Below are 13050 nucleotides of genomic sequence, written 5' to 3' on the forward strand. Positions count from 1 at the left end.
GGCTAAAGGGATCAGAGGGTATGGAGAGAACGCAGGGATGGGATACTGAGTTGGATGATCAGCCATGATCATATCGAATGGCGGTGCAGGCTCGAAGGGCCAAATGGCCTACTCCTGCACCTATTTTCTATGTTTCTATAGTTCTTACAGAGGGGCGAGTAAAGTTCCCATAGTGCGTTCGGTCGAACGCACTAGTCTCTGCAGACCCTTCTTATCCTGGGCAGAGCAGTCGCCAACCAAATCGTAATATTTCCGGACAAGATGCTTTCCACAGCCGCTGAGTAGAAGCACTGGAGGATCCTCAGAGACACTCTGAATTTCCTCAATTGCCTGAGGTGGTAAAGGCGCTGCCTTGCCTTACTCACGAGTGCTGCAGCGTGTGATGTCCATGTCATATCCTCGGAGAGGTGGACTCCCAGGTATTTAAAACAGCTCACCCTATCCACAGTATCCCCATGTATCTTCAATGGTGTGTACGTACTCGGATGATGTGCCCTCCTAACGTCCATGATGAGCTCCTTAGTTTTTTTGATATTTAAGAGGAGGTTGTTGTCCTGACACCAGAGTGCCAGATCAGTCACCTCCTCCCGGAAGGCCTTCTCTTCGTTGTCTGAGATCAGGCCCACCACCACAGTGTCATCGGCAAACTTGATTATCGAGTTGGAGCTGAACCCGACCACACAGTCATGTGTGTACAGGGAGTACAGTAGGGGGCTGAGGACGCAACCCTGGGGGAATCCTGTGCTCAGGGTGAGGGACTTCGATGTATTTCCACCCATCTTGGGTGGTGAGAAAGTCCAGGACCCAGGCACACAGGGGGGTGTTGAGCCCCAATTCCAGCAGCTTTTCGGCCAGTCTGGTGGGGACTATCGTGTTGAAGGCTGAACTGTAGTCTATGAACAGCATCCTCACATAGCCCCCCTTCTGGCTGTCAAGATGAGATAGAGAGCGATGTGCAGAACCTGGGAGACTACATCGTCCGTGGATCTGTTCGGACGGTATGCGAATTGTAGCGGGTCCATGTTGCGAGGGAGGAGCTGGGGTATGGAGGTAGCTGGGGTATGGAGGTACCACTGGTCAACAGAGTGATGAAGACAGGAACCCCAAGCACATTTACACTGGGTGGAGCTGGGCAGCCATTGTTCCACCGATCCTCAGAGTCAGAAACAAGCCAACCCAGAAACACACCGACCACCACCCCAGTCACAGATTCTGACCCCTGGTTCTGGATTCTTCACTCAGGAGAAAAACGAGGAGTCAAGAGTGTTAAATTCTCACACGTACAATGGAACAATTAAATTCTTACGTGCAGCATAACATAACACCCGGCACACATCCAATCTATGGACATTTCATTCAGATCACCCCTCATTCCTCCAAACACTAAGTAACAGAGGCTGAGCATCAGTCTCGCTACACACGGCAACACCACTGATGAAACTTGATACAATATTATTCCTTATTTATGTCAATAAATGCTAATACTGGTGCTTCTACAGCAAGGCATCATGATAATTGTATAATAGTACAAAAAACATTCACACAATACAACATTGCTGCTCAATTGTCTGCTGGCGAGGATGGCCTCACATTTCCCACAGTCACCCCACCTGGCACCATGCTGCCACCCACCCACCCTGTCCCCACGCTGCTGAGCCCCCTCGACACCCTCCACAACCTCCTGAACCCTCCCCACTCCACCCTCCTGAACCCCCTCTTCCCCTCCACCCCCCACCCTCCCCCTCCTGAACCCTCTCCTCAACCGATCCTCCCCATCCTGAACCCTCTCTTCACCCTACACCCCCACTCTCCTGAACCCACTCGTCATCCTCCACACCCCATCCTCCCCATCCTCCCCTCCTGAACCATCACCCTCCTCACCCCATGCTCATCCTCCTGAACCTTCACCCTCCTCACCCCATCTTCCCCTCCTGAACCCTCACTTAGCTCTGCACACCCCATTACCCCCCTTCTAAACCCTCTGCACCCTCCACACACCACTCCCCCTCCTGAACCCTTTCTTCACCGTCCACACCCCACCTACCCTCAGAACCCTCTCTTCACCCTCCACACCCCATCCTCCCCCTCCTGAATCCCTTCTTCACCCTCCACACCCCCTCCTGAATCCCCTCTTCACCGTCCACAACCCCCCCCCCTCCTGAACACCCTTTTCACCCTCCACACCCTATCCTCCACCTTCTGAACACCCTCTTCACCCTCCACACCCCATCCTCCCCCTCCAGAACCCCCTCTTCAACCTCCACACCCCACCCTCCTCCTGAACCCTCTCTTCACCGTGCACACCCCACCCTCCCTCTCCTGAACCCCCTCTTCACACTCCACACCCCATCCTCCCCCTCCTGTACCCCCTCTTCACCCTACACATCCCACCCCGTCCCTGCCAAACCCTCTCTACACCCCCCAGACCACATCAAATAGTGAAAGGCCTGGATAGAGTGGATGTGGAGAAGATGTCTCCACCAGTGAGAGGGTGTAGGACCAGAGCGCACAGTTTCAGAATTAAAGGATGTACCTTTAGAATGGAGATGAGGAATTTCTTGAGCTGGAGGGTGGTGAATCTGTGAGATTCATTGTTGCAGACGGCTGCCATTAGGTATTTTTTAAAGTGGAGATTGTTAGGTTCTTCATTCGTATGGGTGCTAGGGTTATGGGGAGAAGGCAGGAGAATGGGGTTGAGAGGCAGAGGTAGATCAGCCATGATTGAGTCTAAGACAAAATCATCATCTATATCTCTCGTTTCCCTTATCCCTAATCAGCCTGAAGAAGGGTCTCAACCCGAAACGTCACCCATTCCTTCTCTCCCGAGATGCTGCCAGTCCAGCTGAGTTACTCGAGCATTTTGTGTCTAACCATGATTGGATGGCGGAGTAGACTAGATGGGCCGACTGGCCTAATTCTGTGCTCCTAGTATGAACATCCCCACGGCAGACCCCTCTCTGGCAGGTGATGCATAAACTCGGGGTATCACCGGGTGGCTGCGGCCGGAGGAACCCCTTCACTGATGAGCGGCGACCCGGTTGACAAAAGGCGCCACTCTCCCGGGTGAAGAGGGGATTCACAGTGGTGCAGCGGTAGAGTTGCTGCATTACAACAAAATGCAGGGCTGGAGACCCGGGTTTGATCCCGACTACAGGCGCTATCTGTACGGAGTCTGCACGTTCTCCCTGTGACCTGCGTGGGGTTTACCTGAGATCTCCTGTTTTCTCCCACATTCCAAAGACGTACAGGTTTGTAGGTTAATTGGCTTGGTGAATGTAAAAATTGTTCCTAGTGGGTGTAGGATACGTTTGCGACAACCAGTGATGGTGACTATAGTCAAAGATACAGATGCAGAATGGGGTTAGGTTAGGTCAAGGGGAGGTACAGTTAGACCTGGGCCACTGAAGGTTGGCGTGCAGGTACAGCAGGCAGTGAAGAAAGCTAATGGAACGTTGGCCTTCATAACAAGAGGGTTTCAGTATAGGAGTAAAGAGGTTCTTCTGCAGTTGTATATGGCTATGGTAAGACCACATCTGGAGTACTGTGTCCTGTTTTGGTCTCCTAATTTGAGGAATGACATCCTCCCTCTCCCCACTCTCTCTCCCTCCCTTCTCTCTCCCTCTCCCCCTATTTCTGCCCATCTCTCCCCTCTCTCTGACTGTCTATCTCTCTCTCTCCCTCCCCCTTCTCCCTCCCCTCTCACTCTCCATCTCCCCCCCTCTGTCCTTCTCTCTGTCTCCCCCTCTCCCTTTCTTCTGACGAATGGCGGACTGCAGGAGTGGGACACCGTTGTATGGCTGCTCTGCCTGCCATACACAAAAAAAGTGTTAGTTGGAGGTCTTTTATATGGTGGGGGGGAGGAAGGGGGAAACTTTATTTCCTAGTCCCTACCTGGTCGGAGAGACGGATTCCCTCCGAGCTGCTTCTTCGCCCCTTCCTCGCGGCCTACCATCGGACTGGAGCGGCGTTTCCTGTCGGGACCGGCCAGGGCTACAGCTTCGTCGGCGGCGCAGCGCCGGGACACCATCACGGAGCGGGCGATGCCTTACCGGGTCGCCGTGCGGTAAGCTCCGGAGTGCTGCGACCGCCGACTCCAACATCCGAGGAGCTGTGGCTGCGGGCGTCCAGCCGCGGGCGGCGCTGGATTTAAGACACCTAGAGTCGCCAGAGTCGGAGCTCCAACCAGCGCGGCCTGAGGACTTCAGGATCCGCGGTCTCCAGGGAGGAAGTGGCCGCTCCAGGCATTCCAAACCGCTGAGGAGTGTTTCACTCGACGCCGGAGTTCCAGCTTTCTGGCAAGAGGGCCTGAAAACATCGGACTGGCTGCGGAGGCCACAAATAGGCCCCGACCTCGGGTGATTTACAGAGGAATGAGGACTTAACTTTCTGATGCCTTTCCCCACAGTGGAACATTTTGATTCTGTTGTGGGGGGACGTTCATGTTAAATTTTACGGCGTGTTGTATCATTTTTCTTTCTTTTAATTTCTATTTATTTTATATAAAGCACTTTGGTTTCAACGCGAGTTGATTTAAACGTGCTATATGAATAAAATTTACTTACTTACTTGCGCTTGAAGCAGTGCAGCGTAGGTTCACGAGATTGATCCCTGGCATGGCGGGATTGTCATATGAGGAAAGATTGAAAAGACTGGGCTTGTATTCACTGGAGTTTAGAAGGATGAGGGGGCATCTTATAGAAACATATAACATTATAAAAGGACTGGGCAAGCTAGATGCAGGAAAAATGTTCCCAATGTTGGGCGAGTCCAGAACCAGGGGCCACAGTTTGAGAATAAAGGGGAGGTCATTTAAGACTGAGGTGAGAAAAAACGTTTTCACCCAGAGAGTTGTGAATTTGTGGAATTCCCTGCCACAGAGGGCAGTGGAGGCCAAGTCACTGGATGGATTTAAGAGAGAGTTAGATAGAGCTCTAGGGGCGAGTGGAGTCAAGGGATATGGGGAGAAGGCAGGCACAGGTTATCGATAGGGGATGATCAGCCATGATCACAATGAATGTCGGTGCTGGCTCGAAGGGCCGAATGGCCTCCTCCTGCACCAGGTTTCTATGTTTCTAGCGAAGATCCTGTAGCGGAACTTTGGTTTCTAGAGCAACGGAGACGCGCTGCGCCTGCGCGCGGGATTGGACCCGCATTTCCGGGGCGGGACCTGCGGGAGACACGCCCCCTCGACGGGTCCATCTCCGCCATTGGCTGGGACCACTGACGGTCACCGCCGGCATCCAATGGGAACAGAGGGGTGGGCGCGGCCTGCGCTGACGGTTGGAGGGTCAGGTGACCGGTGGCGGCAAAAGCGCGGCCGTTAAACCATCTCCGCGCGGGCCGGGCCGCGCCTGCGTATCGTGCATGCGCAAAGGGCGCGCCTCCGGGCGGTGACGACGCTGCCCGGTGATTGACAGCGGGTGGGAGCGGGGCCCATCGGCGAGGCACCGCCCTGAAACTCCAGCGCCCTGAATCCCGGCTCAGCTCAGGCGGTGCCCGCGCCCCAGCCCCTCCCCCAACCCCAGCCCCTCCCCCAACCCCAGCCCCAGCCCCTCCTCCAACCCCAGCCGCTCCCCGCCTCACTCGGTGCAGCAGGTTCAATCCCCATCCCCGACCACAGCAACACATGCATTCGATACATGAATAATATTTAAATAATGGAAAACTGAAATTCATCTCCTGCTCGACCTTGGAAGGTGTCAATAAAAGCCCAGATGATACAAATATTAATGTAATTTGTAATGTAAAGTGCTGGAGTAACTCCGCAGGACAGGCAGCATCTCTGGAGAGAAAGAATGGGTGACGTTCCTGGTCGAGACCCTTCTCCAGTCTGAGAGTAAGGGGAGAGGGAGACAATACAATACAATACAATACCTTTTATTTGTCATTTGAACCTCACATGAGGTTCAAACGAAATTTGGTTTCTGCAGCCATACAAAAAAAGAACCAAGACACACACCAACACAATTCAATTCACATAAACATGATGGAAGGCAAAACTTGTCTCTCCCCTGCTCTCCATTCCTCTCCCGAAGTCGAGGTCAAAGCCCCCGGCAGGCGCTAGCAGGTCCGCGGCAATTTACAGCCGCGCCGGGCGTTGTAAGGCCCCGCTCCAGGTCACTCTCAACCCCGCAATTCGGGCGGGAGAAGTCGCCGTTGCCGGTGCCCCGCAAAGCGGTCTCCCACGGGGGACCCGCGAGCTCCCGGTGTCACCATCACCTGAGTCGGGTCGCAGCAGCTCGCCGCCGCAGCTCTCCACGCTCCGAAGGTGGCTAGCTCCACGGAGGTAGGTCCGTAGCTCCACAGCTCCACAGCTCCACAGGCTCTGTGACTTCAGCCCCCAGGTCGCTCCGGTTCGAGGCTGCTCCACGGCGCTAGGCCCCAACGGCAACGGAGCCCCGACAGGGAAAATGTCGGGTCTCCATGCAGGGAAGAGATTTAAAAGTTTCCCCCACCCCCCCACTCATACACATTTAAAAACCCACTACAAACTAAACCCTCAACAGGACAAAAAAATAAAAAATACACAGACAGACTGCAGAGGCCGCTGCGACGTCGGTCGCGCCGCCCACCAGAGACACCGAGATAAGGAAATGTAAGGTGTGAAAACGAGACATCAAAGGGGTTAGGGGTCAAGGAAAATGTAGAATAGATAATTGTTAATTGGGAGAAGGGGACAACGAAACTTACAGTGATAACATTTAATCATGGGACAGTCAGACTGGACGGAGAACTAGGAAGGGGGTTGGGTGGAGATAGAGGGAAAGCAAAGGTTAGAGAAAGCAATATTCCTACTGCTGGAGTGTAAGCTGCCCAAGTTTTCCCTCTCATCCTTCTAAACTCCAGAGTGTACAAGCCCAGCTGCTCCATTCTCTCACATATGACAGTCCCACCATCCCGGGAATTAACCTTGTAAACCTATGCTGCACTCCCTCAATAGCAAGAATGTCCTTCCTCAAATTAGGGGAGCAAAACTGCACACAATACTCCAGGCGTGGTCTCACTAGGGCTCTGTACAGTTGCAGAAGGACCTTTTACTCCTATATTCGATTCCTCTTGTTATAAAGGCCAACATGCCATTCGCTTTCTTCACTGCCTGCTGTACCTGCATGCTTACTTTCAAAGACTGATGAACAAGGACCCCCAGATCCCGTTGTACTTCCCCTTTTCCCAACTTGACGCCATTTAGATAGTAATCTTCCTTCCTGTATTTGCTACCAAAGTGGATATCCTCACATTTTTTCAGCATTAAACCTCACCAGCCTTGCATCTTCCCACTCCCCCAACATGTCCAAGTCACCCTGCATTCTCATAGCATCCTCCTCACAGTTCACACTGTCATCCAGCTTTGTGTCATCTGCAAAATTTCTAATGTTACTTTGAATCCCTTCAGCCAAATTATTGACGTATATTGTAAATAGCTGCGTTCCCAGCACCGAGCCTTGCGGTACCCCACTAGTCACTGCCTGCTATTGGGGACCCATGGATAGGTGACATTGAAAGGGACCCGTTAATCCCTATTCTTTGTTTCCTGTCTACCAACCACTTCTCTATCCATGTTAGCATTGTACCCCTAATACCATGTGCTCTAATTTTGCCCACTAATCTCCTATGTGGGACCTTATCAAATGATTTCTGAAAGTCCAGGTACACTACATCCACTGGCTCTCCCTTGTCCATTTTCCTAGTTATATCTTCAAAAATTTCCAGAAGATGTCAACACAGCATTTTGAGTTAGGACCTTCTTCAGACTGATTGGAGAGGATGGGTGGAGTAAGCTGGAAACGAGAGATGGGGGCTGGACAATGACTGGCATGTGATTTGCGGACACAAAATGCTGGAGTAACTCAGCGGGACAGGCAGCATCTCCAGAGAGAAGGAATGGGTGATGTTTAAGGCTGAGACACTTCCTCACAAGTGATAGGTGGATATAGGTGAAGGAGACACAAGAAACTGCAGATGCCAGAATCTTGCATAGAACACAATTTAGTTAGATGCACAGAATCTCTTGCCCAGAGTGGGGGAATCGACGACCAGAGGACATGGGTTCAAGGTGAAGGGGAAAATATTTAATTGGAATTTGAGGGGTGGGTGTATGGAGCAAGCGGCCAGAGGACGTAGTTGAGGCTGGGACAATTCTAACGTTTCAAAAACAGTTGGACAGGTACATGGATCGGACAAGTTTGGAGGGATATGGACCAAACACAGGCAGGTGGGACTAGTGTGGCTGGGACATGTTGATAGGTGTGGGCCAGTTGCGCCGAAGGGCCTGTTTCCATACTGTATGACTCAAACACCAAGTGCTGGAGTAACTCAGCGGGTCAGGCAGCATCTGTGGAGAACATGGATAGGTGACATTTCACACAGTGCTGGAGTAACTCAGCGGGTCAGGCAGCATCTGTGGAGAACATGGATAGGTGACGTTTCACACAGTGCTGGAGTAACTCAGCGGGTCAGGCAGCATCTGTGGAGAACATGGATAGATGACGTTTCACACAGTGCTGGAGTAACTCAGCGGGTCAGGCAGCATCTGTGGAGAACATGGGATAGGAGACATTTTGGGTCGTGACGCTTCTTCAGACTGACACGATGTTAACAGATATGGGTGTGATCGGCAGGTGTGTGGAGTAAGTGACAGAGGCGAGAGAAAATAAGGAGATAAAAGGGTGTGAGACAAGGAGAGAGGAATATATATGTGCTGCTTTAAGGGACATTGGTCAGGTAGCATTTTGAGTATTACATGCAGTTCTGGGCACTCCATTACAGGACTGATGTGGAGGCTGGGGAAGGTGCAGAGATGGTTAACCAGAATGGTGTCATTAATGTATATAATGTAATTAGCATATGTTATGTTTAGTGCGAGGGGACGCATGCGCTAGGGGAGATTCATGGTGGCGTCCTGGAATAAAGAAGCTTGTTAGTTTACTCCTGTATCTGAGAGTTCTTTTGAGTCAGTTCCAAGTACCCAAAATACACTACAATTGGCGACGAGGATGGGATAGAGTTTGTGAACTCACCCACAGGACTGTTTTGCAACACACAGGATTGTTTAACAGTTTAAACTGTAGATACGGAGTTGTGTCGCAGTTGTTTGCGAGCTGGACAAGAGAGGCCTGCAGATCCCTCTATGCCGGGGACTGCATTTAAAACATCAGCTGTACAAGTCGGCGAGTTTTGTCAGGCTATCTCTATGTTGTGGCTACGTAGCAAGATGTCGTCCTTCGGATTGTTACTCATTTTAGACTGAGTTTTCCTTTTGTCAAATTCCTCAAGCTGAATAGTCTTTGCATAAGTTTTAGGTGAATTGTTACACCAAAACTCACAACAACAGCACGAAGAGGATAAAAGAACAGAAAAGGAAAGAAGAAGGACTGTCAGGAAAAAAAAAGGTTGTATTTGGAAACAAAGTGGAACGGCACTAAGCCAAAAGATTTGGCGCCAAATGGTTTTGGATTGGCGCCAAAGAAAAGCAAGATCGGAACAGGAAGGAAGGAAAACAAGTGGGGCAGTAAGTAAGTGTCACCGAAGAAAGCAGCTGAAAGCTGGAAGCCTAACCAGCAGGACAGCGACGGTGCCAACTTACCTGGAACATTTTCCAGGGCTGTGTAGCCAAGGCAAAAGGGGCAGAAGAGGCCCAGCAGCTACCACCGACTTCGGACGTTTTCCAGGGCTGTGTAGCCCACAGCCAGGCCCAGGAGCCGCCAACGACGTAGAGTGAGGGCCTAGTACCGGGTAGGTCACGGACAGGTCCAGTGAAGCCACCGACGAAACGGAGTCAGCCCGGCTGGGGGAAGAGTCAGCCCGGTCAAGGGAGAACGCCTGCCGCGTGAGAAGCGGACCGGCAGAGTGAAAGTGGAGGTCTGGCGAGGCCAGCAGCAAATGTACCGGTGGCGAGAGCACGAGAGGTCGAGAAGGCACTGGTGTCCATAGGCCGACAAGCTGGACCAGTGAAATCCATCAAAGTAAAAGCAGGACTGTAGAATGTAATGCGTTGTTCACTATTCCTTCACAGTAAAAGCGGGACTGTTTGGATGTAATGCATTGGTCACTGTTATTAATAGTAAATCTGTGTGCATAGCAGGAATATGGTCAAAATGTTCTAAATGTCTATTAACATGAAATGTTGGTTAATAGTATAAATCTATTATTATAAGAATTAGTAATAGTCAGTGGGCTGGATCACTTCTTAGTATGTAGAAGGATTAAGTCTAGTGCATAATACACAGTGAGAGAAAAGAAGATAGTGCACCTGAATAGCAACAGGTATCATGGCTTTTCAAATTGTAGGAAACGTGCCCCAATTAGATTATGGGAGTAATTTTGAGAAATGGACCAAAGTCTTGGAGGCTTGTTTCATTTCCAATGATATTGCTGCAGAGGGGAAGAAGAGAGCATGGTTCATATTAGGCTTAGGAAGAGAGGGTTATCAAACCTTACGTATGTTACTGCTGCCAGCAAAGCCCACAGATAAAATGTATGAGGAGTGTAAGGAGGCTTTAATGGCTCATTTCTCGCCAAAACTTCCAATGGTATCCAGAGGCAAGGAGCCTGAACTAAAGAGGGCAGAGAGTCTCTCAAAGGACCAAGGTCAAGTGCAAAAGGACAAAGGTCAAGTGCAAAAGGACAAAGGTCAAGTGCAAAAGGACAAAGGTCAAATGCAAAAGGACAAAGGTCAAGTGCAAAAGGACATATGTCAAGTGCAAAAGGACAAAGGTCAAGTGCAAAAGGACAAAGGTCAAGTGCAAAGGGACACCAGTCAAGTGCAAAGGGACACCAGTCAAGTGCAAAGGGACACAGGTCAAGTGCTAAGGGACACAAGTCAAGTGCAAAATGACACAGGTCAAGTGCTAAGGGACGAAGGGCAAATGCAAAGTGGCAGAAGTCAAAGGCAAAGAGAAATTGCCATCCAAAGAGCAAGCCTAGCTATTCAAGCTGCATTCAGGGGTATGAAGGTACGGATAGAAATCCGGAACAAACAGAAGGCAGCAACGGTAATACAAGCAACATTTAGAAGGCACAGAGTATACCGTCAATACAAGGCAATGAGATTGGCAGCTATAATAGTACAAACCCATTATAGGGCACACCTTCAAATGGAAAGTGATCGCAAAACTTACATGAAGGTACGCAGAAGCGTTGTACTGCTTCAGGCAGCCTACCGTGGAATGCTTGTTCGAAGGCAACTGCGGGGCATGCATAAATCTGTCAAGGTCATACAGACTTATTATCAGATATATAAACAGCGTCAGTATTTTAAGAAACTACGCTGGTCTGCCATTGCTCTACAGCAACGATACAGAGCATGCCAGATGAGAGATGTCCAAGTGAGACAGTATAAGAGTTTGAGGGAAGCAGTGGTGTGTATTCAGGCCTTATACCGCGGGATCAAAGCCAGAGTATTGGTAGAGAAAACCAAGGCAGCACGCTGTATTAAGTCATTCATAAGAATGTGCATTACAAGAAAGCATTTCTTGATGCAAAAGGCGGCTGTAGTCACTCTGCAAGCTGCATACCGTGGTTACCGATTAAGGGTACGGTACAGAGCTATGCGTCAAGCAGTCATTTCGATCCAGAGATGGTACAAAGCATGTAAAATAGGGCATTCCCAGTTTGTGCAATATCAGTCAATGAGGGATGCAACTATTACCATTTAGACTGCCTACAAGAATATTGTGGTTAGGCAGTGGGTTAAGCAAAAGAGAGCTACTGTAAAAGTGCAGTCAGTACTCCGTATGAGTTGGTATAGGAAAGACCTAAGTAGACAAATAGATGCACAACTGAAAAGGCTGAAACGATACAAAAGACTTAAACGATATAGGAAAGACTTCCTCAAACCGATTTATACAGCAGTTGTAGTGCAGTATCACCACCGTGCTTATGTAGTAAGAGAAATATACCGAGCGCAAATCAAAGCCACTGCTGTATTCTAAGGACAGTATAGATCCTACTTCTTGATTAATAATCAGAAAGGTGATTTAAGAAGACAAATAGACGAACAGCAAAAAAGGCTTAAAGGTTGCAAAGAACGGTTAAATAAATGTGTGACGATGAGCAAAAATGCTGTTAACAGAAAAGTCTAAAGAAGAGATGCTTGTCGGTCGAGACAAAAGTATGCAGGACCGATTGCGATTAGGACACTTCAGTATAGTCCAGCATGGAGCTTCCTTCACGGAGCAATGGACAAATGTTTATGCATTGCAGAATGTCATTATACAACAAGAGCAGATGTTAATAGATAAGGGTGTGATCGGCAGGTGAGTGGAGTAATTGAGCGACAGAGAGCGACTGAAAAACGAAAACCTGCAATCATGTGTCAGATCCCACCTACAAATAAAGAACAGAAACAGAGGAAATGTTAACTTTAGCAGAATTTCAAGAACAGGAAGAAGTCTGCAAATTACATTAGGATATTTAGGGAAGAGGGAAGAGGCAGAGATACAAGTAGAGCTGGAGCGATTAGAAAGATGAGTGGAATGAACCATTATAAGTGGTAAGTTTTAGTACGATTATTACAGTTATGAGGATGTAATGTAAGATGACTGTAATAATATAATTGTGCAACAGTGTGTTAATCAATAGTAAGATTAAACGAGAACTTACCAGTTTGAAGTTTGATCTTGATTTTATGAGGAGTTACGATGAGCGATTACGTGAAGAAGGGCCGTCCGTCTGCGTGCGCGTCAATCTTCAAAGCAGCGGTGTTAAATCACAGATAAAAAGAAGACCTGAGAATAGTAAGATTGAAGAAACTAGAACTTCCATGTGACCTTGATAGTATGAGGGTGGGAGCGGTGGGCACGTAATCGCTCATCGTAACTCCTCATAAAATCAAGATCAAACTTCAAACTGGTAAATTCTCGTTTAATCTTACTATTTTACTTCAGAGTCACGTGTGTGACTACGTGAAGATTTCAAAGCTCTGTGATTTTACGCCGGTTACGAATCCAGGCGTCACACACTGAATGGATTGACCATGGATGCGTGTAATCATTAAAGCATTCAGACATTACGTAGTTAAGTAAGGACACTGATGCTTTAAATGAAAGAAAA

Source organism: Amblyraja radiata, chromosome 40 (genome assembly GCF_010909765.2).
Source record: "Amblyraja radiata isolate CabotCenter1 chromosome 40, sAmbRad1.1.pri, whole genome shotgun sequence".
In the NCBI taxonomy this organism is placed as follows: domain Eukaryota; kingdom Metazoa; phylum Chordata; class Chondrichthyes; order Rajiformes; family Rajidae; genus Amblyraja; species Amblyraja radiata.